General features: G+C 44.5%; 1 long non-coding RNA gene across 9 annotated transcripts in view; it reads left to right on the plus strand.

The window, feature by feature from the left end:
- LOC137203500 (uncharacterized) overlaps positions 1 to 24,668 on the plus strand; it is an 838,571-nt gene that overhangs the window by 438,481 nt on the left and 375,422 nt on the right. Inside the window, exon 4 of one of the 9 annotated variants that reach the window (XR_010933211.1) lies at positions 16,150 to 16,230. The exons of the other annotated variants lie outside the window; for them this stretch is intronic. This is a non-coding gene — a long non-coding RNA (uncharacterized lncRNA). Of the gene's footprint in view, positions 1 to 16,149; positions 16,231 to 24,668 lie in introns of those variants that run through there. 9 annotated transcript variants of the gene reach the window in all.

A 24,668-nucleotide genomic window follows, 5' to 3' on the forward strand; every position in this document is an offset into this window, starting at 1 on the left:
TTCAACCTCCTGGATGATGCCTCACCCCTCCCCACCTTTCCCGTTTAGCAGCCTTAGGCGTGTTGTCTACATATTTGACTATGTTTTTGTTTTGTAATTTATTTCATGTGTAGCCATTTTGGATTCCACCTTTAAGTGAGATCTTATGATATGTGTCTTTTTCTTTTTGAATTATGTCACTTAGAATGATCATACGTAACTCCTCCGGAGTTGTTACAACTGGCCATATTTCATTGACTTCCAGGCTGAGTAATATTCCACTCTACATAAGTACCACATCTCTATCCATTTTTTCCCTCCAGAGACATTTAAGTTATATCCTAGTCGAGAATCTTTTAAACAGAGAGGCAGTAAACATTGGGGTGCCTGTGTCCTCTCGATTTTTGTTTTTCCCAAGACATACGCCCATGAGTGCAAGTGCCCTATGCTCTGTAGCTCATTTTTTAGATGCTTTAGTAAACACAATACACTTCTCCAGAATGGCCATTGGCAATATACATTTCCACTATAAGCCTCACAGGGCTCCCTCTTCTCCTTGCCCTGTCCTGCATTTCTGGTGTTTACACTTTATGAGGATGGCTCTTCTGACTGATGCGAAGTGATATCTTTTGTAGTATTGATTTCCAGTGCCCACCTGTTTGGTTGGCTAAAAAAGTGTATGCCCTTTTCTTGAATATATACAGAAAAAAACGCATACAGCCTTTTTGGCCAACTGCAATGTTGGCAATGTTCAGCCCCTTTTCTTGTGCTTAATGGCGAGTCCTTTCTACCTCCTCAAATCCCTTTCCTGCCATTCTCCCTTGCTTACCAATCCTTTTCTCTGACTTTCCTCAAGACATTTTTCAGTGATAGATATTTTCAACTCTGCAGTTTCGTGAATTTTACTGTCCCTGAGTTCCATTGTTCAACTTGTGTTTATGGGAACTGGCCATAAAGCAGTGGGATTTCCTCAAGCCCTATACTGTTTCCATGGGCAACCCTAGCCTTTGGTCAATTCGTCTTCCTGATTGGAAATTAGAGTGACATGTGCCTGTCTGAACACCTAGGACTTGTCTCTCATTGTTCCTCATCCTTCCGCTTCATCCTCTGGACAAATTCCAAACTGTACGCAACAGGATGTTGACAGTGCTGACATCTCCAAGTGGGGAGACTGTTAGTAAAGACGCTGGAGTGGTGAACCCGAGCACCAGGAGATGAGGATGTCACACCTATCCTCTGGGTGTGACAGACATGTTTTAGCAGTAGGAAGAGTCCCATTCATGTAAGGAGAACACCAGGGCTTTTTCAAAATCAGTGTCTCCCCGAAACCCAAACTGGGGAATTTTTTAAGCTACGGCTACACATATGTTCATTAAGGGCCTTGGGAAGTAGGCAGAGTCCAAACTTTAGATGATTGAAGTCTTCAGGGTCAGAAGCACTCACCACCGGCTTCCCTTAGGTTACACTTTAACTGTCATTGATAGATGATGTCAATAAAAATATCTATTCTTTTTCCGATTATTTCCCCTTATAGGTTATTGCAAAATATTGAGTGTAGTTCCCTGTGCTATACAGTGGTTCCTTGTTGATGATCTATTTTATACATAGCAGTGTGTATGTGTTAATTCCAAACTGTTAATTTATCCCTCCTCCCACCTTTCCCCTTTGGTAATAATAAATTATAAGATTTTATACTTCTCAGAAATGGGGGAGCTGAAAGAGAGGTATCATTTTCAATGGAAAAGCATTTAAAACAAGATTGAAGCTTTAACCAAGATTATTAGATGTACATCCTTGGAAAGAAATCACTTCATTTCTCTAATATTGACCTGACAAATAAGACAAACCTTTTCACTGAACTTGCTTATAATAAAGTGATGGAAATATCAAATGGAAGTGTTAGAAACATCTTATTTTACCCGAGCCTTATAAACTGTTCTATGTTAACTACAGTTTGGCTCACACATCTGTTCATTGAAGTTACAATAGTCTCAATTTCTGTTACTGATCCTCCAGAGTGGACCCCAACAAGTGTCCCCCTGCCCAGTGTCATTGGGGCCAACAGATCGAGACTGAGTTTGGTTCACAAGCAAAGGAAACTTTATATTTTGATCAGAGAATGGAGAGGTGAGAGCATGCACTACCCCGTGGGCTGTGGGCTGGGCTGCTGTGTAGAGATCCTGTCAGAGTCAGTGGGAGGGAGGGGGCGGAGCACTCGAGGGCCGGGTTGGCTGCAGCTCAGGCTCTATATCTCGGAGTCTGCACTGGGCCCCAGGAGCTGAGGTGTCGACCCAGCCATTCTGCACTAGGAAATCTGGTCTGAAGTGCCGGGTGTGGAACCTCTGCATGCGGGACCCTAGGAGCACGTGAAATTAGACAAAGCACAAAGGATAAAAAAGGTCAGACTTGACTTTATTGCCCAGATTCTATTTTTATCTCCCAGGGATTTTTAATGGGCTTTGCTGGGGACAAACCCCTCCTCTGCCTTTTGTCCCGTTCCTCATTCTTGGAGTGCTGAGGGTGCAGACCCTTCTTCTATAACTGCTGAGTGCTGAGTTGGGAGCCCTCATACCAGGGGACGAGGGTCAGAACTTCTCCCCAGCAGCCTCCAGGTGACGTTGATTGGCCCCAGGACCCCTGCCTCCCTGCTCGTCCGCCTGAGCACCAGCATTGGAAGTGTTATAGATTCTAATGACCTTTAAGGGCCCAGGAAAGAGATGTGCAGAGACGCTGTGGGGGCCGGTTTCACCCCGCCCCACATTTGTTCGGCCACCTTAGGCTGACCGTTTCTGTCAGCCTAGATGCTCTGACCAGTAGTCTGCTCTTTCTTCAATTAGGCCCCTGAATTAACATAAAAACAGCACCAGGTGTCAGAGCCCTGCCCGCTCAACTCCCAGACAGTCCAGGGTCAGTGGTGATCAAGGACCATGATGGCCACTGAGTCAACAGCCTTTTGAAGTAAACAGGAGTCCAGCCGGTCTTATTGGCCACCATCATCACGGTGTCTGTAGGCTTTTCTATGGTGACAGTGTGATATACGTTTCCCCCGCCAAGATTATTAGCTCCCCTCCGGGTGCAGTAAGTCCTGCAAGCAGTAGTCTACTCCTTCGGGACACACTATTGTTGTTTTATGAGAGAAACTCCAGGTCAAGTGATGTTCACACGAGTCGTCATGGTGCCCTGTTGCCCCCGGTTATCTCTCTGGATGTTGGAGTTGGAGGGCCTCCTCACTTGAGGTCGGTGTGCCCACGGAGCGAACCCTGCAACTTCAGGGCATGGTTGGTGATTAGGATCACCACGTGGGGTCCTTTTCCCTTAGGAGGGAGGTGGCCTTTTGGGCTGCTGATTTCCATGTTTTTAGATACCGCCAGTATCTTGGCCAGATGTGGCAGTGGGCCAAGCCCCTTGGTGACTCTATTTTATCCTACCTGGATGGCATTCTTCCGTTGTTCCATTTCAAGTGGTCCCAGTTTTTGCACTAATTCTCCAATGGCGACTCACCTTTCACCGGGAATGGAAAGGTCAAAGGGTTTAGCTCAATTAGGGAGTTCCAGGGCAAGGGTCTGAATTGACTGCTCTTTCCATTCTTGAAAGGCCACTTCTGGATTCTGTTCAAAAGGATCATCATCTTTTCCTTTCAGTGTTTCATATAGAGGCCCAGCTAGTAGACTGTAGTTAGGGATCCAGAAGCAGCAAACCCTGGCCTCCCCAGGAACCCCTAAGCTGTCTTCTAGTTTTAGAAAGGGGTAAGGCTGCAAATGGTTTCTTCCCTTTCCTGGGATGGGCTTCTCCGACCTTCTGTGAGAATGAAGCCCAGGCAGGTCACCGCAGTCTGTGATATTTGAGCTTTTTCTTGGACAACTTCTATCCTTTATTGGCTTGGTAGTTCAGAGGCCTCCTTAGTAGGGCTGGCGATCAGAATGTCGTCTGCATATTGAAGGAGGGTTTCCTTTTCCAGAGGTAGAACTTTTCGGTCTTTAGCTAAGCTTTCCCCAAAGATGGTGTGGGAATTTTTGAACCCTTGGGGCAAGACGGCCCGGAAGTATTGTTTTAGTTGTATGTTGAGTCCTGCCACTCACAAGCCAAAATTTCTTGTGACTCTGGGACTAATGGAATACAAAAGAAGGCATCATTGAAGACTAATACAGAATACCATGTCCTGGTGGTTGGTAGAATGACCAGCAGGGTGTGGGAAATGGAGCAACTGGAGGTATATCCTCGGTGGCTTCACTGACTGTCCTGACATCCTTTACCAGGTCCCCAGCAGCCCATGGGGCTCTCGTGGTCAGGCCAATCCCAGGATATGGAGCTCTCCTGGGCAGGTACCCCACCCCCAACCCAGCCCACGGGGCTCTCATGGTCAGGCCTCTCCCAGAATACAGAGCTACCCTTGCAGGTACCGTGGCAGGGCTGGGCACACAGGAACCGTGCACATAGCCCTCATTGAAGAGCACCCCCATCTCACCTGTTGCTCAGAGCTGACACAGAGCACCTCAGAGCAGGACTTGAACTAACAAACAGCAGCTCCGACAGGTCTGTGACCCTGGGCATCACTCTGTGTGGCCTCCCTCCACCTGGTCTTCCAGAGACTTCCACTGCACCCGGGGCACCAAGCCTCTGTCTCCAACCACCACCCACCCCTCCTCTCCCTGACTCCTGGGTTCCTCTCATTAGGAGAGGGTTTTCTTGAAGTTGTCTCCCACTCATGGGCCAGATAAAATGATTAGAAAACAAGCCAAAGCTGCAGCCTTTTGTCTATCCTGACTCTCAGGAGCCCACACCTGTTCCTTGGACCTGGCCGGTTCAGCAAGTTCCATTTTCTGCAACTGTGAGCCCCTGAGGGGTGATGATTGGCTGACCTGGGCAGCCTTACCATGCCGGCCAGCCCTCCCCAGGTGTGCCTGGGTTGAGATCAATATAAATACCACTCCAGGCAGCAAGAGCCCCTGCAGCTGTGCCTGACGCCATTTTCTCTGCCCTGTCAGCAGTCTCGGGGCTGGGCTGGTGGGAAGGAGTGAGAGGCCACGGCTTTGTGGGTGGCCCAGTGTGAGTGGGGCTCTGCTGGACTTTCTGCAGCAGTTGCCAGGCTGCCACCTGCTAAAGAAGAGGATGTGTCACCCATACCTGCTGCTGGAATTTCTCCCTGGGCAGAGGTGAGGAAGGAAAAAAGCAGTGGGGGCACGGACAGGACGGGTATCTCAGGCAGGGAAATGGAAATCTTCCAGAAGAGCACCCAGGGCCAGGACCATCCTGGCTGGCCTGCAGGCACCAAGTCAGCTGGCATGCTGTCACTCATGTGGCTCCATGGCCCTTCCTCTAGGCTTTCAAGTCCTTGTATATATTCAGGTGTTTTACCTGGGAAGGGTGGGAACAGTTCAGCAGCAACTGACCTGGGGCTCAGCTCACGTTCACTCACAGATGCCTCGGCACGGTGCCCCAGCTTTGCAATGAGGACGCTTGTTGTGTGGGGGCTGCTGGCTGAATGGGAGACGATTCCCCACCACTGACCAACTTCAGAATTGTTTACAACTGGAGCAAGTGCCCTGATACGGTTTTCCTCTGAGTAACTGGTGGGTTCTGTTTTTTTTTTTCTCTTTTTCGTTTTTGGTTCAAGGTAGATTTTATTCCTCTTTTTTGTATTTACAGATATAAGCATGGAAATAATTTATTCATATAAATACATGTATGTGAAGGGAATAATTGTTTTTTCTGTTTTATTTTTTAAATTTTATTTCTTTTTAATTTTGAATTTTATTTTATATTTTTATACAGCAGGTTCTTATTGGTTATCTATTTTATACATATAAATGTTTACATGCCAATCCCAATCTCTCAGCTCCTCCCACCACCACCCCCCCAAGAGCTTTCCCCCCTTGTTGTCCATACGATTGTTGTCTACATCTGTTGCTCTATTTATGCCTTGCAAAACGGTTAATCTGTACAGTTTTTCTAGGTTCCACATATATGCATGAATATACAAGATTTGTTTTTCTCTTTCTGACTTACTTCACTCTGTATGACAGTCTCTAGATCCATCGACGTCTCTACAAATGACCCAATTTCATTCCTTTCATGGCTTAGTAATATTCCATTTTATATATGTACCACATCTTTATGCATTCGTCTGTCTGTGGGCATTTAGGTTGCTTCCATTACCTAGATATTGTAAATAGTGATGCAATGAACATTGCGGTGAATGTCTCTTTTTGATTTATGGTTTTGTCTGGGTATATGTCCAGTACTGGGATTGCTGTATCATATGGTAATTCTATTATTAGTTTCTTAAGACTCCATATTGTTCTCCATAGTGACTGTATCAATTTATATTCCCAACAATAGTGGAAGAGGCTTCCTTTTCCCCACACTCTTTCCAGCAATTGTTGTTTGTAGATTTTCAGATGATGCCCATTCTAACAGGTGTGAGGTGATACCTCATTGTTGAGTCCATTTCGTTGAGCAAGGGGTAGGTCTTGTCTATTACATATTTGGCTTATGGAACGGTATCTGTGCTAATTTCAAACTCTGGTTTTATGCAGAACCCCAACTCACCTTTCCCCTTAAGCAAGCATAAGTTGGTTTTCTAAACTTGAGACCCTGTTCTGTTTTGTAATTCAGTTCATGTGTAACCAAGTATACATTCTATGTATTAGTGATACCTTATGATGTTTCTTTTTCTGTGTGACTTATTTCACTTAGAATCATCGTGCCTCAATCCACTCATTATGCTGGTTCAGGCCTGGTGACACAGATTTCATTGCTGAGTGGTATTCTGTTGTACGTTAAGTACCGCAACTTATTTATCAATTATTTGCTCTCTGGGATACTTAACTTGTACCATAGAAGAGGTCCCTGTAAACAGAGCCGTCCCAAATTTTGGGGTGGCTGTGTCTTTTTGATTTTAATTTCCCTAAGCTATAGGACCATAAGTGGAAATGCCCTAGACTCTGTTGCTTTGTTTTTCAGATGTATCAGGAAACACCATACACTTCTCCAGAGTGGCTGTTGGCAATTTACATCCCGCCCATCAGCATAACAAGGCTCCTTTATCCCCATGGCCTGTCTTGCCTTTCTGCATTTTACACTTTTTTCAGATGGCTCTTTAGACCGGGGGGAAGTGACACTTCATAGTAGTTCGGATTTCCATTGCAAGCTTGCTTGGTTTGCCAAAAAGGGCGTATGCGTTTTTTCCTGAATATATTCAGGAAAAAACGCATACGCCCTTTTTGTCCAAGTGCATCATTGTGGACGTTCTGCCTCTTTCCCTATGCTTTACATGCAATTCCAGTCTTCCTCCTGAAATCGGTTTCCTGCAATTCTGCCCCGCATTCAAGTCCTCTTGGCAGCCTTACTTCAATATATTTTTGGACGATAGCTGTCATTTATAACTCTGCATGTCTGTGAATGACAGTGCCCCTGAGCTCCTTTCTTCAACTCGCTTTCTTGTGAGCTGGCCGCAACACCGCAGCATTGCTTCAGGCCCTAGTGTGGTTCCGGCATGGCATGCTGAGCCTTTGGTTAATTCCTCTTCCTGGTGGGAAATGAGAGTTAAATTTGCCCGTCCAGACACCTCCAGCTAGTCTCTCATTGGTTCTCCCTATTCCTGTTCATTTTCCGCAGAAATTGCAAACTGGGCCAAACAGGAGATTAAAGGCACTGACTCTCCAAGTGGAGACAGTGTTAGTAAAGTGTCTGGAATGTTGCACCCGAGTACCAGGGGACGAAATTGAGACACATTTGAACACGTTTCCCGATCACACGGTGGATCATACTCTGGGTTCCACATGCATGTTTTAGCTGAAGGAAGAATCCCTTAAACCTGGAGAGTTGAGACCCATGGAATGGGTACCATGCAATATGACTTCAAAGGGTCTGTATTTGCTCACCGAGCCTCACCAATCCTATCACTGTAACGTTTATGCTGCTGTACACACGCTTGATTCTCTTTCGGAGACATATGAATCCATAGGTTTTAAGATTCTTACTAGTCAGGTATATTCTTAGGCGTTTAATATGGGGTGTAGAGTCCACTTCGTTGAGCAAGGAGTAGCTCTTGTCTGTTACATATTTGGCTTATGGAATGGTATCTGTGCTAATTTCAATCTCTGGTTTTATGCAGCACCCCAACTCACCTTTCCCCTTAAGCAAGCATAAGTTGGTTTTCTACATTTGAGACCCTGTTCTGTTTTGTAATTCAGTTTCTGTGTAGCCAAGTGTACATTCCGTGTAGTAGTGATATCTTATGATGTTTCTTTTTCTGTGTGACTTATTTCACTTAGAATCATCGTACCTGAATCCACTGATTATGCTGCTACGGGCCTGATGATATAGATTTCATTGCTGAGTGATATTGCATTGTACGTAAGTACCACAAATTCTTTATCCATTTTTCGCTTTCTGTGATGTTGAACTTGTACCGTAAACGAGTTTCTTGTAAACAGAGCCGTCCCAAACTTTGGGGTGGCTGTGTCTTTTTGATTTTAATTTCCCTAAGCTATAGGACCATAAGTGGAAGTGCCCTAGGCTCTGTTGCTTTGTTTTTTAGATGTTTCAGGAAACACCATACACTTCTCCAGAGTGGCTGTTGGCAATTTACATCCCGCCCATCAGCATAACAAGGCTCCGAGTTCTCCATGGCCTGTCCTGCCTTTCTGGATTCTATACTTTTTTTCAGATGGCCCTTTTGACCGGGGGGCAGTGAGACTTCATTGTAGTGCAGATTTCCTTTGCAAGCTTGCTTGGTTGGTCCAAAAGGGCGTATGCGTTTTTTCCTAAATATATTCAGGATAAAACGCATACGCCCTTTTTGGCCAAGTGCATCATTGTGGACGTTCTGCCTCTTTTCCTATGCTTTACATGCAATTCCAGTCTACCTCCTGAAATCGGTTTCCTGCAATTCTGCCCCACTTTCAAGTCCTCTTGGCAGCCTTACTTCAATATATTTTTGGACGATAGCTGTCATTTATAACTCTGCAGGTTTGTGAATTACAGTGCCCCTGAGCTCCTTTCTTCAACTCGCTTTCTTGTGAGCTGGCCACAACAACGCAGCATTGCTTCAGGCCCTAGTGTGGTTCCGGCATGGCACGCTGAGCCTTTGGTTAATTCCTCTTCCTGGTAGGAAATGAGAGTTAAATTTGCCCGTACAGGCACCTCCAGCTAGTCTCTCATTGGTTCTCCCTATTCCTGTTCATTTTCCGCAGAAATGGCAAACTGGGCCAAACAAGAGGTTAAAGGCACTGACTCTCCAAGTGGGGAGAGTTTTAGTAAAGCGTCTGGAATGTTGCACCCGAGTACCAGGGGACGAAAACTGAGACACATTTGAACACGTTTCCCGATCACACGGTGGATCATACTCTGGGTTCCACATGCATGTTTTAGCTGAAGGAAGAATCCCGTAAACCTGGAGAGTTGAGACCCATGGAATGAGTACCATGCAATATGACTTCAAAGGGTCTCCATTTGCTCACCGAACCTCACCAATCCTATCACTGCTGCATTTATGCCGCTGTACACACGCTTGATTCCCTTTCAGAGACATATAAATCCATAGGTTTTAAGATTCTTACTAGTCAGGTATATTTTTAGGCGTTTAATAGGGGGTGTAGAGTCCACTTCGTTGAGCAAGGAGTAGCTCTTGTCTATTACATATTTGGCTTATGGAATGGTATCTGTGCTAATTTCAATCTCTAGTTTTATGCAGAACCCCAACTCACCTTTCCCCTTAAGCAAGCATAAGTTGGTTTTCTACATTTGAGACCCTGTTCTGTTTTGTAATTCAGTTTCTGTGTAGCCAAGTGTACATTCCGTGTAGTAGTGATATCTTATGATGTTTCTTTTTCTGTGTGACTTATTTCACTTAGAATCATCGTACCTGAATCCACTCATTATGCTGCTACGGGCCTGATGACATAGATTTCATTGCTGAGTGATATTGCATTGTACGTAAGTACCACAAATTCTTTATCCATTTTTCGCTTTCTGTGATGTTGAACTTGTACCGTAAACGGGGTTCTTGTAAACAGAGCCGTCCCAAACTTTGGGGTGGCTGTGTGTTTTTGATTTTAATTTCCCTAAGCTATAGGACCATAAGTGGAAGTGCCCTAGGCTCTGTTGCTTTGTTTTTTAGATGTTTCAGGAAACACCATACACTTCTCCAGAGTGGCTGTTGGCAATTTACATCCCGCCCATCAGCATAACAAGGCTCCCAGTTTTCCATGGCCTGTCCTGCCTTTCTGGATTTTATACTTTTTTCAGATGACCATTTTGACCGGGGGGCAGTGAGACTTCATTGTAGTGCAGATTTCCTTTGCAAGCTTGCTTGGTTGGCCAGAAAGTGCGTATGCGTTTTTTCCTGAATATATTCAGGAAAAAACGCATACGCCCTTTTTGGCCAAGTGCATCATTGTGGACGTTCTGCCTCTTTTCCTATGCTTTACTTGCAATTCCAGTCTACCTCCTGAAATCGGTTTCCTGCAATTCTGCCCCGCTTTCAAGTCCTCTTGGCAGCCTTACTTCAATATATTTTTGGACGATAGCTGTCATTTATAACTCTGCAGGTTTGTGAATTACAGTGCCCCTGAGCTCCTTTCTTCAACTCGCTTTCCTTTGAGCTGGCCGCAGCACCGCAGCATTGCTTCAGGCCCTAGTGTGGTTCCGGCATGGCACGCTGAGCCTTTGGTTAATTCCTCTTCCTGGTGGGAAATGAGCGTTAAATTTGCCCGTACAAGCACTTCCAGCTAGTCTCTCATTGGTTCTCCCTATTCCAGTTCATTTTCCGCAGAAATGGCAAACTGGGCCAAACAGGAGGTTAAAGGCACTGACTCTCCAAGTGGGGAGAGTGTTAGTAAAGCGACTGGAATGTTGCACCCAAGTACCAGGGGACGAAAACTGAGACACATTTGAACACGTTTCCCGATCACACGGTGGATCATACTCTGGGTTCCACATGCATGTTTTAGCTGAAGGAAGAATCCCTTAAACCTGGAGAGTTGAGACCCGTGGAATGGGTACCATGCAATATGACCTCAAAGGGTCTGCATTTGCTCACCGAACCACACCAATCCTATCGCTGCGGCGTTTATGCCGCTGTACACACGCTTGATTCTCTTTTGGAGACATATAAATCCATAGGTTTTAAGATTCTTACTAGTCAGGTATATTCTTAGGCGTTTAATATGGGGTGTAGAGTCCACTTCGTTGAGCAAGGAGTAGCTCTTGTCTATTTCATATTTGGCTTATGGAACGGTATCTGTGCTAATTTCAATCTCTGGTTTTATGCAGCACCGCAACTGACCTTTCCCCTTAAGCAAGCATAAGTTGGTTTTCTACATTTGAGACCCTGTTCTGTTTTGTAATTCAGTTCCTGTGTAGCCAAGTTTACATTCCGTGTAGTAGTGATATCTTATGATGTTTCTTTTTCTCTGTGACTTATCTCACTTAGAATCATCGTACCTGAATCCACTCTTTATGCTGCTACGCGCCTGATGACATAGATTTCATTGCTGAGTGATATTGCATTGTACGTAAGTACCACAAATTCTTTATCCATTTTTCGTTTTCTGTGATATTGAACTTGTACCGTAAACGAGGTTATTGTAAACAGAGCCGTCCCAAACTTTGGGGTGGCTGTGTCTTTTTGATTTTAATTTCCCTAAGCTATAGGACCATAAGTGGAAGTGCCCTAGGCTCTGTTGCTTTGTTTTTTAGATGTTTCAGGAAACACCATACACTTCTCCAGAGTGGCTGTTGGCAATTTACATCCCGCCCATCAGCATAACAAGGCTCCCACGTCTCCATGGCCTGTCCTGCCTTTCTGGATTTTACACTTTTTTCAGATGGCCCTTTTGACCGGGGGGCAGTGAGACTTCATTGTAGTGCAGATTTCCTTTGCAAGCTTGCTTGGTTGGCCCAAAAGGGCGTATGCATTTTTTCCTGAATATATTCAGGAAAAAACGCATACGCCCTTTTTGGCCAGTGCATCATTGTGGACGTTCTGCTTCTTTTCCTATGCTTTAAAGGCAATTGCTATCTACCTCCTGAAGTCGGTTTCCTGCAATTCTGCCCCGCTTTCGAGTCCTCTTGGTGGCCTTACTTCAATATATTTTTGGACGATAGCTGTCATTTATAACTCTGCATGTTTGTGAATGACAGTGCCCCTGAGCTCCTTTCTTCAACTCGCTTTCTTGTGAGCTGGCCACAACACCCCAGGAATGCTTCAGGCCCTAGTGTGGTTCTGGAGTGGCACGCTGAGCCTTTGGTTAATTCCTCTTACTGGTGGGAAATGAGAGTTGAATTTGCCCGTCCAGACACCTCCAGCTAGTCTCTCATTGGTTCTCCCTATTCCTGTTCATCTTCCGCAGAAATTGCAAACTGGGCCAAACAGGAGGTTAAAGGCACTGACTCTCCAAGTGGGGAGAGTGTTAGTAAAGCGTCTGGAATGTTGCACCCGAGTACCAGGGGACGAAACCTGAGACACATTTGAACACGTTTCCCGATCACACGGTGGATCATACTCTGGGTTCCACATGCATGTTTTAGCTGAAGGAAGAATCCCTTAAACCTGGAGAGTTGAGACCCATGGAATGGGTACCATGCAATATGACTTCAAAGGTTCTGCATTGGCTCACCGAACCTCACCAATCCTATCACTGCTGCGCTTATGCCACTGTACACACGCTTGATTCTCTTTCAGAGACATATAAAATCATAGGTTTTAAGATTCTTACTAGTCAGGTATATTCTTAGACGTTTAATATGGGGTGTTTAGTCCTCTTCGTTGAGCAAGGAGTAGCTCTTGTCTATTACATATTTGGCTTATGGAACGGTATCTGTGCTAATTTCAATCTCTGGTTTTATGCAGCACCCCAACTCACCTTTCCCCTTAAGCAAGCATAAGTTGGTTTTCTACATTTGAGACCCTGTTCTGTTTTGTAATTCAGTTCCTGTGTAGACAAGTTTACATTCCGTGTATTAGTGATATCTTATGATGTTTCATTTTCTGTGTGACTTATCTCACTTAGAATCATCGTACCTGAATCCACTCATTATGCTGCTATGGGCCTGATGACATAGATTTCATTGCTGAGTGATATTGCATTGTACGTAAGTACCACAATTTCTTTATCCATTTTTTGCTTTCTGTGATATTGAACTTGTACCGTAAACGAGGTTCTTGTAAACAGAGCCATCCCAAACTTTGGGGTGGCTGTGTCTTTTTGATTTTTATTTCCCTAAGCTATAGGACCATAAGTGGAAGTGCCCTAGGCTCTGTTGCTTTGTTCTTTAGATGTTTCAGGAAACACCATACACCTCTCCAGAGTGGCTGTTGGCAATTTACATCCCACCCATCAGCATAACAAGGCTCCCAGTTCTCCATGGCCTGTCCTGCCTTTCTGGATTTTACACTTTTTTCAGATGGCCCTTTTGACCGAGGGGCAGTGAGACTTCATTGTGGTGCAGATTTCCTTTGCAAGCTTGCTTGGTTGGCCAAAAAGTGCGTATGCGTTTTTTCCTGAATATATTCAGGAAAAAACGCATACGCCCTTTTTTTCCAAGTGCATCATTATGTACATTCTGCCTCTTTTCGTATGCTTTACATGCAATTCCAGTCTGCCTCCTGAAATCGGTTTCCTGCAATTCTGCCCCGCTTTCAAGTCCTCTTGGCAGCCTTACTTCAATATATTTTTGGACGATAGCTGTTTTTATAACTCGGCAGGTTTGTGAATTACAGTGCCCCTGAGCTCCTTTCTTCAACTCGCTTTCTTGTGAGCTGGCCGCAACACCGCAGGATTGCTTCAGGCCCTAGTGTGGTTCCGGCATGGCACGCTGAGCCTTTGGTTAATTCCTCTTCCTGGTGGGAAATGAGAGTTAAATTTGCCCGTCCAGACACCTCCAGCTAGTCTCTCATTGGTTCTCCCTATTCCTGTTCATTTTCCGCAGAAATTGCAAACTGGGCCAAACAGGAGGTTAAAGGCCCTGACTCTCCAAGTGGGGAGAGTGTTAGTAAAGCGTCTGGAATGTTGCACCCGAGTACCAGGGGACGAAAACTGACACATTTGAACACGTTTCCCGATCACACGGTGGATCATACTCTGGGTTCCACATGCATGTTTTAGCTGAAGGAAGAATCCCTTAAACCTGGAGAGTTGAGACCCATGGAATGGGTACCATGCAATATGACTTCAAAGGGTCTGCATTTGCTCACCAAACCTCACCAATCCTATCACTGCTGCGTTTATGCCGCTGTACACATGCTTGATTCTCTTTCGGAGACATATAAATCCATAGGTTTTAAGATTCTTACTAGTCAGGTATATTCTTAGGCGTTTAATATGGGGTGTAGAGTCCACTTCGTTGAGCAAGGAGTAGCTCTTGTCTATTACATATTTGTCTTATGGAACGGTATCTGTGCTAATTTCAATCTCTGGTTTTATGCAGCACCCCAACTCACCTTTCCCCTTAAGCAAGCATAAGTTGGTTTTCTACATTTGAGACCCTGTTCTGTTTTGTAATTCAGTTCCAGGGTAGCCAAGTTTACATTCCCTGTAGTAGTGATATCTTATGATGTTTCTTTTTCTGTGTGACTTATGTCACTTAGAATCATCGTACCTGAATCCACTCATTATGCTGCTATGGGCCTGATGACATAGATTTCATTGCTGAGTGATATTGCATTGTACGTAAGTACCACAACTTCTTTATCCATTTTTCACTTTCTGTGATATTGAACTTGTACCGTAAACGAGGTTCTTGTAAACAGAGCCGTCCCAAACTTTGGGGTGGCTGTGTCTTTTTGATTTTAATTTCCCTATGCTATAAGACCATAAGTGGAAGTGCCCTAGGCTCTGTTGCTTTGCTTTTTAGATGTTTCAGGAAACACCATACACTTCTCCAGAGTGGCTGTTGGCAATTTACATCCCGCCCATCAGCATAACAAGGCTCCCAGTTCTCCATGGCCTGTCCTGCCTTTCTGGATTTTATACTTTTTTCAGATGGCCCTTTTGACCGAGGGGCAGTGAGACTTCATTGTAGTGCAGATTTCATTGGCAAGCTTGCTTGGTTGGCCAAAAAGGGCGTATGCGTTTTTTCCTGAATATATTCAGGAAAAAACGCATACGCCCTTTTTGGCCAAGTGCATCATTGTGGACGTTCTGCCTCTTTTCCTATGCTTTACATGCAATTCCAGTCTACCTCCTGAAATCGGTTTCCTGCAATTCTGCCCCGCTTTCAAGTCCTCTTGGCAGGGTTACTTCAATAAATTTTTGGACGATAGCTGTCATTTATAACACTGCAGATTTGTGAATTACAGTGCCCCTGAGCTCCTTTCTTCAACTCGCTTTCTTGTGAGCTGGCCGCAACACCGCAGCATTGCTTCAGGCCCTAGTGTGGTTCTCGCATTGCACGCTGAGCCTTTGGTTAATTCCTCTTCCTGGTGGGAAATGAGAGTTAAATTTGCCCGTACAGACACCTCCAGTTAGTCTCTCATTGGTTCTCCCTATTCCTGTTGATTTTCCGCAGAAATTGCAAACTGGGCCAAACAGGAGGTTAAAGGCACTGACTCTCCAAGTGGGGAGAGTGTTAGTAAAGCATCTGGAATGTTGCACCCGAGTACCAGGGGACGAAAACTGACACATTGAACACGTTTCCCGATCACACGGTGGATCATACTCTGGGTTCCACATGCATGTTTTAGCTGAAGGAAGAATCCCTTAAACCTGGAGAGTTGAGACCCATGGAATGGGTACCATGAAATATGACTTCAAAGGGTCTGCATTTGCTCACCGAACCTCACCAATCCTATCACTGCTGCGTTTATGCCGCTGTACACACGCTTGATTCTCTTTCGGAGACATATAAATCCATAGGTTTTAAGATTCTTACTAGTCAGGTATATTCTTAGGCGTTTAATATGGCGTGTTAAGTCCACTTCGTTGAGCAAGGAGTAGCTCTTGTCTATTACATATTTGGCTTATGGAACGGTATCTGTGCTAATTTCAATCTTTGGTTTTATGCAGCACCCCAACTCACCTTTCCTCTTAAGCAAGCATAAGTTGGTTTTCTACATTTGAGACCCTGTTCTGTTTTGTAATTCAGTTCCTGGGTAGCCAAGTTTACATTCCGTGTAGTCGTGATATCTTATGATGTTTCTTTTTCTGTGTGACTTATTTCACTTAGAATCATCGTACCTGAATCCACTCATTATGCTGCTACGGGACTGATGACATAGATTTCATTGCTGAGTGATATTGCATTGTACGTAAGTACCACAACTTCTTTATCCATTTTTCGCTTTCTGCGATATTGAACTTGTACCGTAAACGAGGTTATTGTAAACAGAGCCGTCCCAAACTTTGGGGTGGCTGTGTCTTTTTGATTTTAATTTCCCTAAGCTATAGGACCATAAGTGGAAGTGCCCTAGGCTCTGTTGCTTTGTTTTTTAGATGTTTCAGGAAACACCATACACTTCTCCAGAGTGGCTGTTGGCAATTTACATCCCGCCCATCAGCATAACAAGGCTCCCAGTTCTCCATGGCCTGTCCTGCCTTTCTGGATTTTACACTTTTTTCAGATGGCCCTTTTGACCGGGGGGCAGTGAGACTTCATTGTAGTGCAGATTTCCTTTGCAAGCTTGCTTGGTTGGCCAAAAAGGGCGTATGCGTTTTTTCCTGAATATATTCAGGAAAAAATGCATACGCCCTGTTTGGCCAAGTGCATCATTGTGGACGTTCTGCCTCTTTTCCTATGCTTTACATGCAATTCCAGTCTACCTCCTGAAATCGGTTTCCTGCAATTCTGCCCCGCTTTCAAGTCCTCTTGGCAGCCTTACTTCAATAGATTTTTGGACGATAGCTGTTTTTATAACTCTGCAGGTTTGTGAATTACAGTGCCCCTGAGCTCCTTTCTTCAACTCGCTTTCTTGTGAGCTGGCCGCAACACCGCAGGATTGCTTCACGCCCTAGTGTGGTTCCGGCATGGCACGCTGAGCCTTTGGTTAATTCCTCTTCCTGGTGGGAAATGAGAGTTAAATTTGCCCGTCCAGACACCTCCAGCTAGTCTCTCATTGGTTCTCCCTATTCCTGTTCATTTTCGGCAGAAATTGCAAACTGGGCCAAACAGGAGGTTAAAGGCACTGACTCTCCAAGTGGGGAGAGTGTTAGTAAAGCGTCTGGAATGTTGCACCCGAGTACCAGGGGACGAAACCTGAGATACTTTTGAACACGTTTCCCGATCACACGGTGGATCATACTCTGGGTTCCACATGCATGTTTTAGCTGAAGGAAGAATCCCTTAAACCTGGAGAGTTGAGACCCATGGAATGGGTACCATGCAATATGACTTCAAAGGTTCTGCATTTGCTCACCGAACCTCAACAATCCTATCACTGCTGCGCTTATGCTGCTGTACACATGCTTGATTCTCTTTCGGAGACATATAAATCCATAGGTTTTAAGATTCTTACTAGTCAGGTATATTCTTAGGCGTTTAATATGGGGTGTTGTGTCCTCTTCGTTGAGCAAGGAGTAGCTCTTGTCTATTACATATTTGGCTTATGGAATGGTATCTGTGCTAAATTCAATCTCTGGCTTTATGCAGGACCCCAACTCACCTTTCCCCTTAAGATAGCATAAGTTGGTTTTCTACATTTGAGACCCTGTTCTGTTTTGTAATTCAGTTCTTGTGTAGCCACGTTTACATTCCGTGTAGTAGTGATATCTTATGATGTTTCTTTTTCTGTGTGACTTATCTTACTTAGAATCATCGTACTTGAATCCACTCATTATGCTGCTACGGGCCTAATGGCATAGATTTCATTGCTGAGTGATATTGCATTGTACGTAAGTACCACAACTTCTTTATCCATTTTTCCCTTTCTGTGATACTGAACTTGAACCGTAAACGAGGTTCTTGTAAACAGAGCCGTCCCAAACTTTGGGGTGGCTGTGTCTTTTTGATTTTAATTTCCCTAAGCTATAGGACCATAAGTGGAAGTGCCCTAGGCTCTGTTGCTTTGTTGTTTAGATGTTTCAGGAAACACCATACACTTCTCCAGAGTGGCTGTTGGCAATTTACATCCCGCCCATCAGCATAACAAGGCTCCCACGTCTCCATGGCCTGTCCTGCCTTTCTGGATTTTACACTTTTTTCAAATGGCCCATTTGACTGGGGAACAGTGAGACTTCATTGTAGTGCAGATTTCCTTTGCAAGCTTGCTTGGTTGGCCAAAAAGGGCGTATGCGTTTTTTCCTGAATATATTCAGGAAAAAACGCATACGCCCTTTTTGGCCAAGTGCATCATTGTGGACGTTCTGCCTCTTTTCCTATGCTTTACATGCAATTCCAGTCTACCTCCTGAAATCGGTTTCCTGCAATCCTGCCCCGCTTTCAAGTCCTCTTGGCAGCCTTACTTCAATATATTTTTGGACGATAGCTGTCATTTATAACTCTGCAGGTTTGTGAATTACAGTACCCCTGAGCTCCTTTCTTCAACTCGCTTTCTTGTGAGCTGGCCGCAACACCGCAGCATTGCTTCAGGCCCTAGTGTGGTTCCGGAATGGCATGCTGAGACTTTGGTTAATTCCTCTTCCTGGTGGGAAATGAGAGTTAAATTTGCCCGTCCAGACACCTCCAGCTAGTCTCTCATTGGTTCTCCCTATTCCTGTTCATCTTCCGCAGAAATTGCAAACTGGGCCAAACAGGAGGTTAAAGGCACTGACTCTCCAATTGGGGAGAGTGTTAGTAAAGCACCTGGAATGTTGCACCCGAGTACCAGCGGCCGAAAACTGACACATTTGAACACGTTTTCCGATCACACGGTGGATCATACTCTGGGTTCCACATGCATGTTTTAGCTGAAGGAAGAATCCCTTAAACCTGGAAAGTTGAGACCCAAGGAATGGGTACCACGCAATATGACTTCAAAGGGTCTGCATTTGCTCACCGAACGTCACCAATCCTATCACTGCTGCGCTTATGCCACTGTACACACGCTTGATTCTCTTTCGGAGACAAATAAATCCATAGGTTTTAAGATTCTTACTAGTCAGTTATATTCTTAGGCGTTTAATATGGGGTGTTGTGTCCTCTTCGTTGAGCAAGGAGTAGCTCATGTCTATTACATATTTGGCTTATGGAATGGTATCTGTGCTAATTTCAATCTCTGGTTTTATGCAGCACCCCAACTCACCTTTCCCCATAAGCAAGCATAAGTTGGTTTTCTACATTTGACACCCTGTTCTGTTTTGTAATTCAGTTCCTGTGTAGCCAAGTTTACATTCCGTGTAGTAGTGATATCTTATGATGTTTCTTTTTCTGTGTGACTTATCTCACGTAGAATCATCGTACCTGAATCCACTCATTATGCTGTTACGGGCCTGATGACATACATTTCATTGCTGAGTGATATTGCATTGTACGTAAGTACCACAACTTCTTTATCCATTTTTCGTTTTCTGTGATATAGAACTTGTACCGTAAACGAGGTTCTTGTAAACAGAGCTGTCCCAAACTTTGGGGTGGCTGTGTCTTTTTTATTTTAATTTCCCTAAGCTATAGGACCATAAGTGGAAGTGTCCTAGGCTCTGTTGCTTTGTTTTTTAGATGTTTCAGGAAACACCATACACTTCTCCAGAGTGGCTGTTGGCAATTTACATCCCGCCCATCAGCATAACAAGGCTCCCAGTTCTCCATGGCCTGTCCTGCCTTTCTGGATTTTACACTTTTTTCAGATGGCCCTTTTGACCGGGGGCCAGTGAGACTTCATTGTAGTGCAGATTTCCTTTGCAAGCTTGCTTGGTTGGACAAAAAGGGCGTATGGGTTTTTTCCTGAATATATTCAGGAAAAAACACATATGCCCTTTTTGGCCAAGTGCATCATTGTGGACGTTCTGCCTCTTTTCCTATGCTTTACATGCAATTCCAGTCTACCTCCTGAAATCGGTTTCCTGCAATTCTGCCCTGCTTTGAAGTCCTCTTGACTGCCTTACTTCAATATATTTTTGGACGATAGCTGTCATTTATAACTCTGCCGGTTTGTGAATTACAGTGCCCCTGAGCTCCTTTCTTCAACTCGCTTTCTTGTGAGCTGGCCGCAACACCGCAGGATTGCTTCAGACCCTAGTGTGGTTCCGGTATGGCACGCTGAGCCTTTGGTTAATTTCTCTTCCTGGTGGGAAATGAGAGTTAAATTTGCCCGTCCAGACACCTCCAGCTAGTCTCTCATTGCTTCTCCCTATTCCTGTTCATTTTCCGCAGAAATTGCAAACTGGGCCAAACAGGAGGTTAAAGGCACTGACTCTCCGAGTGGAGAGAGTGTTTGTAAAGCGTCTGGAATGCTGCACCCGAGTACCAGGGGACGAAAACTGACACAATTGAACACGTTTCCCGATCACATGGTAGATCATACTCAGGGTTCCACATGCATGTTTTAGCTGAAGGAAGAATCCCTTAAACCTGGAGAGTTGAGACCCATGGAATGGGTACCATGCAATATGACTTCAAAGGGTCTGCATTAGCTCACCGAACGTCAACAATCCTATCACTGCTGCGCTTATGCTGCTGTACACACGCTTGATTCTCTTTCGGAGACATATAAATCCATAGGTTTAAGATTCTTACTAGTCAGTTATATTCTTAGGCGTTTAATATGGGGTGTTGTGTCTTCTTCGTTGAGCAAGGAGTAGCTCTAGTCTATTACATTTTTGGCTTATGGAACGGTATCTGTGCTAATTTCAATCTCTGGTTTTATGCAGCACCCCAACTCACCTTTCCCCTTAAGAAAGTATATGTTGGTTTTCTACATTTGAGACCCTGTTCTGTTTTGTAATTCAGTTCCTGTGTAGCCAAGTTTACATTCCGTGTAGTAGTGATATCTTATGATGTTTCTTTTTCTGTGTGACTTATTTCACTTAGAATCATCGTACCTGAATCCACTCATTATGCGGCTATGGGCCTGATGACATAGATTTCATTGCTGAGTGATATTGCATTGTACGTACCTACCACAACTTCTTTATCCATTTTTCACTTTCTGTGATATTGAACTCATACTGTAAGCGAGGTTCTTGTAAACACAGCTGTCCCAAACTTTGTGGTGACTGTGCCTTTTTGATTCTAATTTCCCTAAGCTATAGGACCATAAGTGGAAGTGCCCTAGGCTCTGTTTCTTTGTTTTTTAGATGTTTCAGGAAACACCATACACTTCTCCAGAGTGGCTGTTGGCAATTTACATCCCGCCCATCAGCATAACAAGGCTCCCAGTTCTCCATGGCCTGTCCTGCCTTTCTGGATTTTACACTTTTTTCAGATGGCCCTTTTGACCGGGGGGCAGTGAGACTTCATTGTAGTGCAGGTTTCCTTTGCAAGCTTGCTTGGTTGGCCAAAAAGGGCGTATGCGTTTTTTCCTGAATATATTCAGGAAAAAACGCATACGCCCTTTTTGGCCAAGTGCATCATTGTGGACGTTCTGCCTCTTTTCCTATGCTTTACATGCAATTCCAGTCTACCTCCTGAAACCGGTTTCCTGCAATTCTGCCCCGCTTTCAAGTCCTCTTGGCAGCCTTACTTCAATATACTTTTGGACGATAGCTGTCATTTATAACTCTGCAGGTTTGTGAATTACAGTGCCCCTGAGCTCCTTTCTTCAACTCGCTTTCTTGTGAGCTGGCCGCAACACTGCAGGATTTCTTCAGGCCCTAGTGTGGTTCCGGAATGGCACGCTGAGTCTTTGGTTAATTCCTCTTCCTGGTGGGAAATGAGAGTTAAATTTGCCCGTCCAGACAACTCGAGCTAGTCTCTCATTGGTTCTCCCTATTCCTGTTCATTTTCCGCAGAAATTGCAAACTGGGCCAAAAAGGAGGTTAAAGGCACTGACTCCCCAAGTGGGGAGAGTGTTAGTAAAGCGTCTGGAATGTTGCACCCGAGTACCAGGGGACGAAAACTGACACATTTGAAAACGTTTCCCGATCACACGGTGGATCATACTCTGGGTTCCACATGCATGTTTTAGATGAAGGAAGAATCCCTTAAACCTGGAGAGTTGAGACCCATGGAATGGGTACCATGCAATATGACTTCAAAGCTTCTGCATTGGCTAACCAAACCTCACCAATCCTATCACTGCTGCGCTTATGCCACTGTACACACGCTTGATTCTCTTTCGGAGACATATAAATCCATAGGTTTTAAGATTCTTACTAGTCAGGTATATTCTTAGACGTTTAATATGGGGTGTTGAGTCCTCTTCGTTGAGCAAGGAGTAGCTCTTGTCTATTACATATTTGGCTTATGGAACAGTATCTGTGCTAATTTCAATCTCTGGTTTTATGCAGCACCCCAACTCACCTTTCCTCTTAAGCAAGCATAAGTTGGTTTTCTACATTTGAGACCCTGTTCTGTTTTGTAATTCAGTTCCTGTGTAGCCAAGTTTACATTCCGTGTAGTAGTGATATCTTATGATGTTTCTTTTTCTGTGTGACTTATCTCACTTAGAATCATCGTACCTGAATCCACTCATTATGCTGCTATGGGCCTGATGACATAGATTTCATTGCTGAGTGATATTGCATTGTACGTAAGTACCACAACTTCTTTATCCATTTTTCGCTTTCTGTGATATTGAACTCGTACCGTAAACGAGGTTCTTGTAAACAGAGCCGTCCCAAACTTTGGGGTGGCTGTGTCTTTTTTATTTTAATTTCCCTAAGGTACAGGACCATAAGTGGAAGTGCCCTAGGCTCTGTTGCTTTGTTTTTTAGATGTTTCAGGAAACACCATACACTTCTCCAGAGTGGCTGTTGGCAATTTACATCCCGCCCATCAGCATAACAAGGCTCCCAGTTCTCCATGGCCTGTCCTGCCTTTCTGGATTTTACACTTTTTTCAGATGGGCCTTTTGACCGGGGGGCAGTGAGACTTCATTGTACTGCAGATTTCCTTTGCAAGCTTGCTTGGTTGGCCAAAAAGGGCGTATGCGTTTTTTCCTGAATATATTCAGGAAAAAACACATACGCCCTTTTTGGCCAAGTGCATCATTGTGGACGTTCTGCCTCTTTTCCTATGCTTTACATGCAATTCCAGTCTACCTCCTGAAATCGGTTTCCTGCAATCCTGCCCCGCTTTCAAGTCCTCTTGGCAGCCTTACTTCAATATATTTTTGGACAATAGCTGTCATTTATAACTCTGCAGGTTTGTGAATTACAGTGCCCCTGAGCTCCTTTCTTCAACTCGCTTTCTTGTGAGCTGGCCGCAACACCGCAGCATTGCTTCAGGCCCTAGTGTGGTTCCGGAATGGCACGCTGAGCCTTTGGTTAATTCCTCTTCCTGGTGGGAAATGAGAGTTAAATTTGCCCGTCCAGACACCTCCAGCTAGTCTCTCATTGGTTCTCCCTATTCCTGTTCATCTTCCGCAGAAATTGCAAACTGGGCCAAACAGGAGGTTAAATGCACTGACTCTCCAAGTGGGGAGAGTGTTAGTAAAGCGTCTGGAATGTTGCACCCGAGTACCAGGGGACAAAAACTGAGACCCATTTGAACACGTTTCCTGATCACAAAGTGGATCATACTCTGGGTTCCACATGCATGTTTTAGCTGAAGGAAGAATCCTTTAAACCTGGAGAGTTGAGACCCATGGAATGGGTACCATGCAATATGACTTCAAAGGGTCTGCATTTGCTCACCGAACCTCACCAATCCTATCACTGCTGCGCTTATGCCGCTGTACACACGCTTGATTCACTTTCGGAGACATATAAATCCATAGGTTTTAAGATTCTTACTAGTCATGTATATTCTTAGGCGTTTAATATGGGGTGTTGTGTCCTCTTCGTTGAGCAAGGAGTAGCTCTTGTCTATTACATATTTGGCTTATGGAATGGTATCTGTGCTAATTTCAATCTCTGGTTTTATGCAGCACCCCAACTCACCTTTCCCCTTAAGAAAGCATAAGTTGGTTTTCTACATTTGAGACCCTGTTCTGTTTTGTAATTCTGTTCCTGTGTAGCCAAGTTTACATTCCGTGTAGTAGTGATATCTTATGATGTTTCTTTTTCTGTGTGACTTATTTCACTTAGAATCATCGTACCTGAATCCACTCATTATGCTGCTATGGGCCTGATGACATAGATTTCATTGCTGAGTGATATTGCATTGTATGTACCTACCACAACTTCTTTATCCATTTTTCACTTTCTGTGATATTGAACTCGTACTGTAAACGAGGTTCTTTTAAACAGAGCTGTCCCAAACTTTGGGGTGGCTGTGCCTTTTTGATTCTAATTTCCCTAAGCTATAGGACCATAAGTGGAAGTGCCCTAGGCTCTGTTGCTTTGTTTTTTAGATGTTTCAGGAAACACCATACACTTCTCCAGAGTGGCTGTTGGCAATTTACATCCCGCCCATCAGCATAACAAGGCTCCCAGTTCTCCATGGCCTGTCCTGCCTTTTTGGATTTTACACTTTTTTCAGATGGCCCTTTTGACCGGGGGGGCAGTGAGACTTCATTGTAGTGCAGATTTCCTTTGCAAGCTTGCTTGGTTGACCAAAAAGGGCGTATGCGTTTTTTCCTGAATATATTCAGGAAAAAACACATACGCCCTTTTTGGCCAAGTGCATCATTGTGGACGTTCTGCCTCTTTTCCTATGCTTTACATGCAATTCCAGTCTACCTCCTGAAATCGGATTCCTGCAATTCTGCCCCG

This window comes from Pseudorca crassidens, chromosome 1 (genome assembly GCF_039906515.1).
Source record: "Pseudorca crassidens isolate mPseCra1 chromosome 1, mPseCra1.hap1, whole genome shotgun sequence".
Classification (NCBI taxonomy): Eukaryota; Metazoa; Chordata; class Mammalia; order Artiodactyla; family Delphinidae; genus Pseudorca; species Pseudorca crassidens.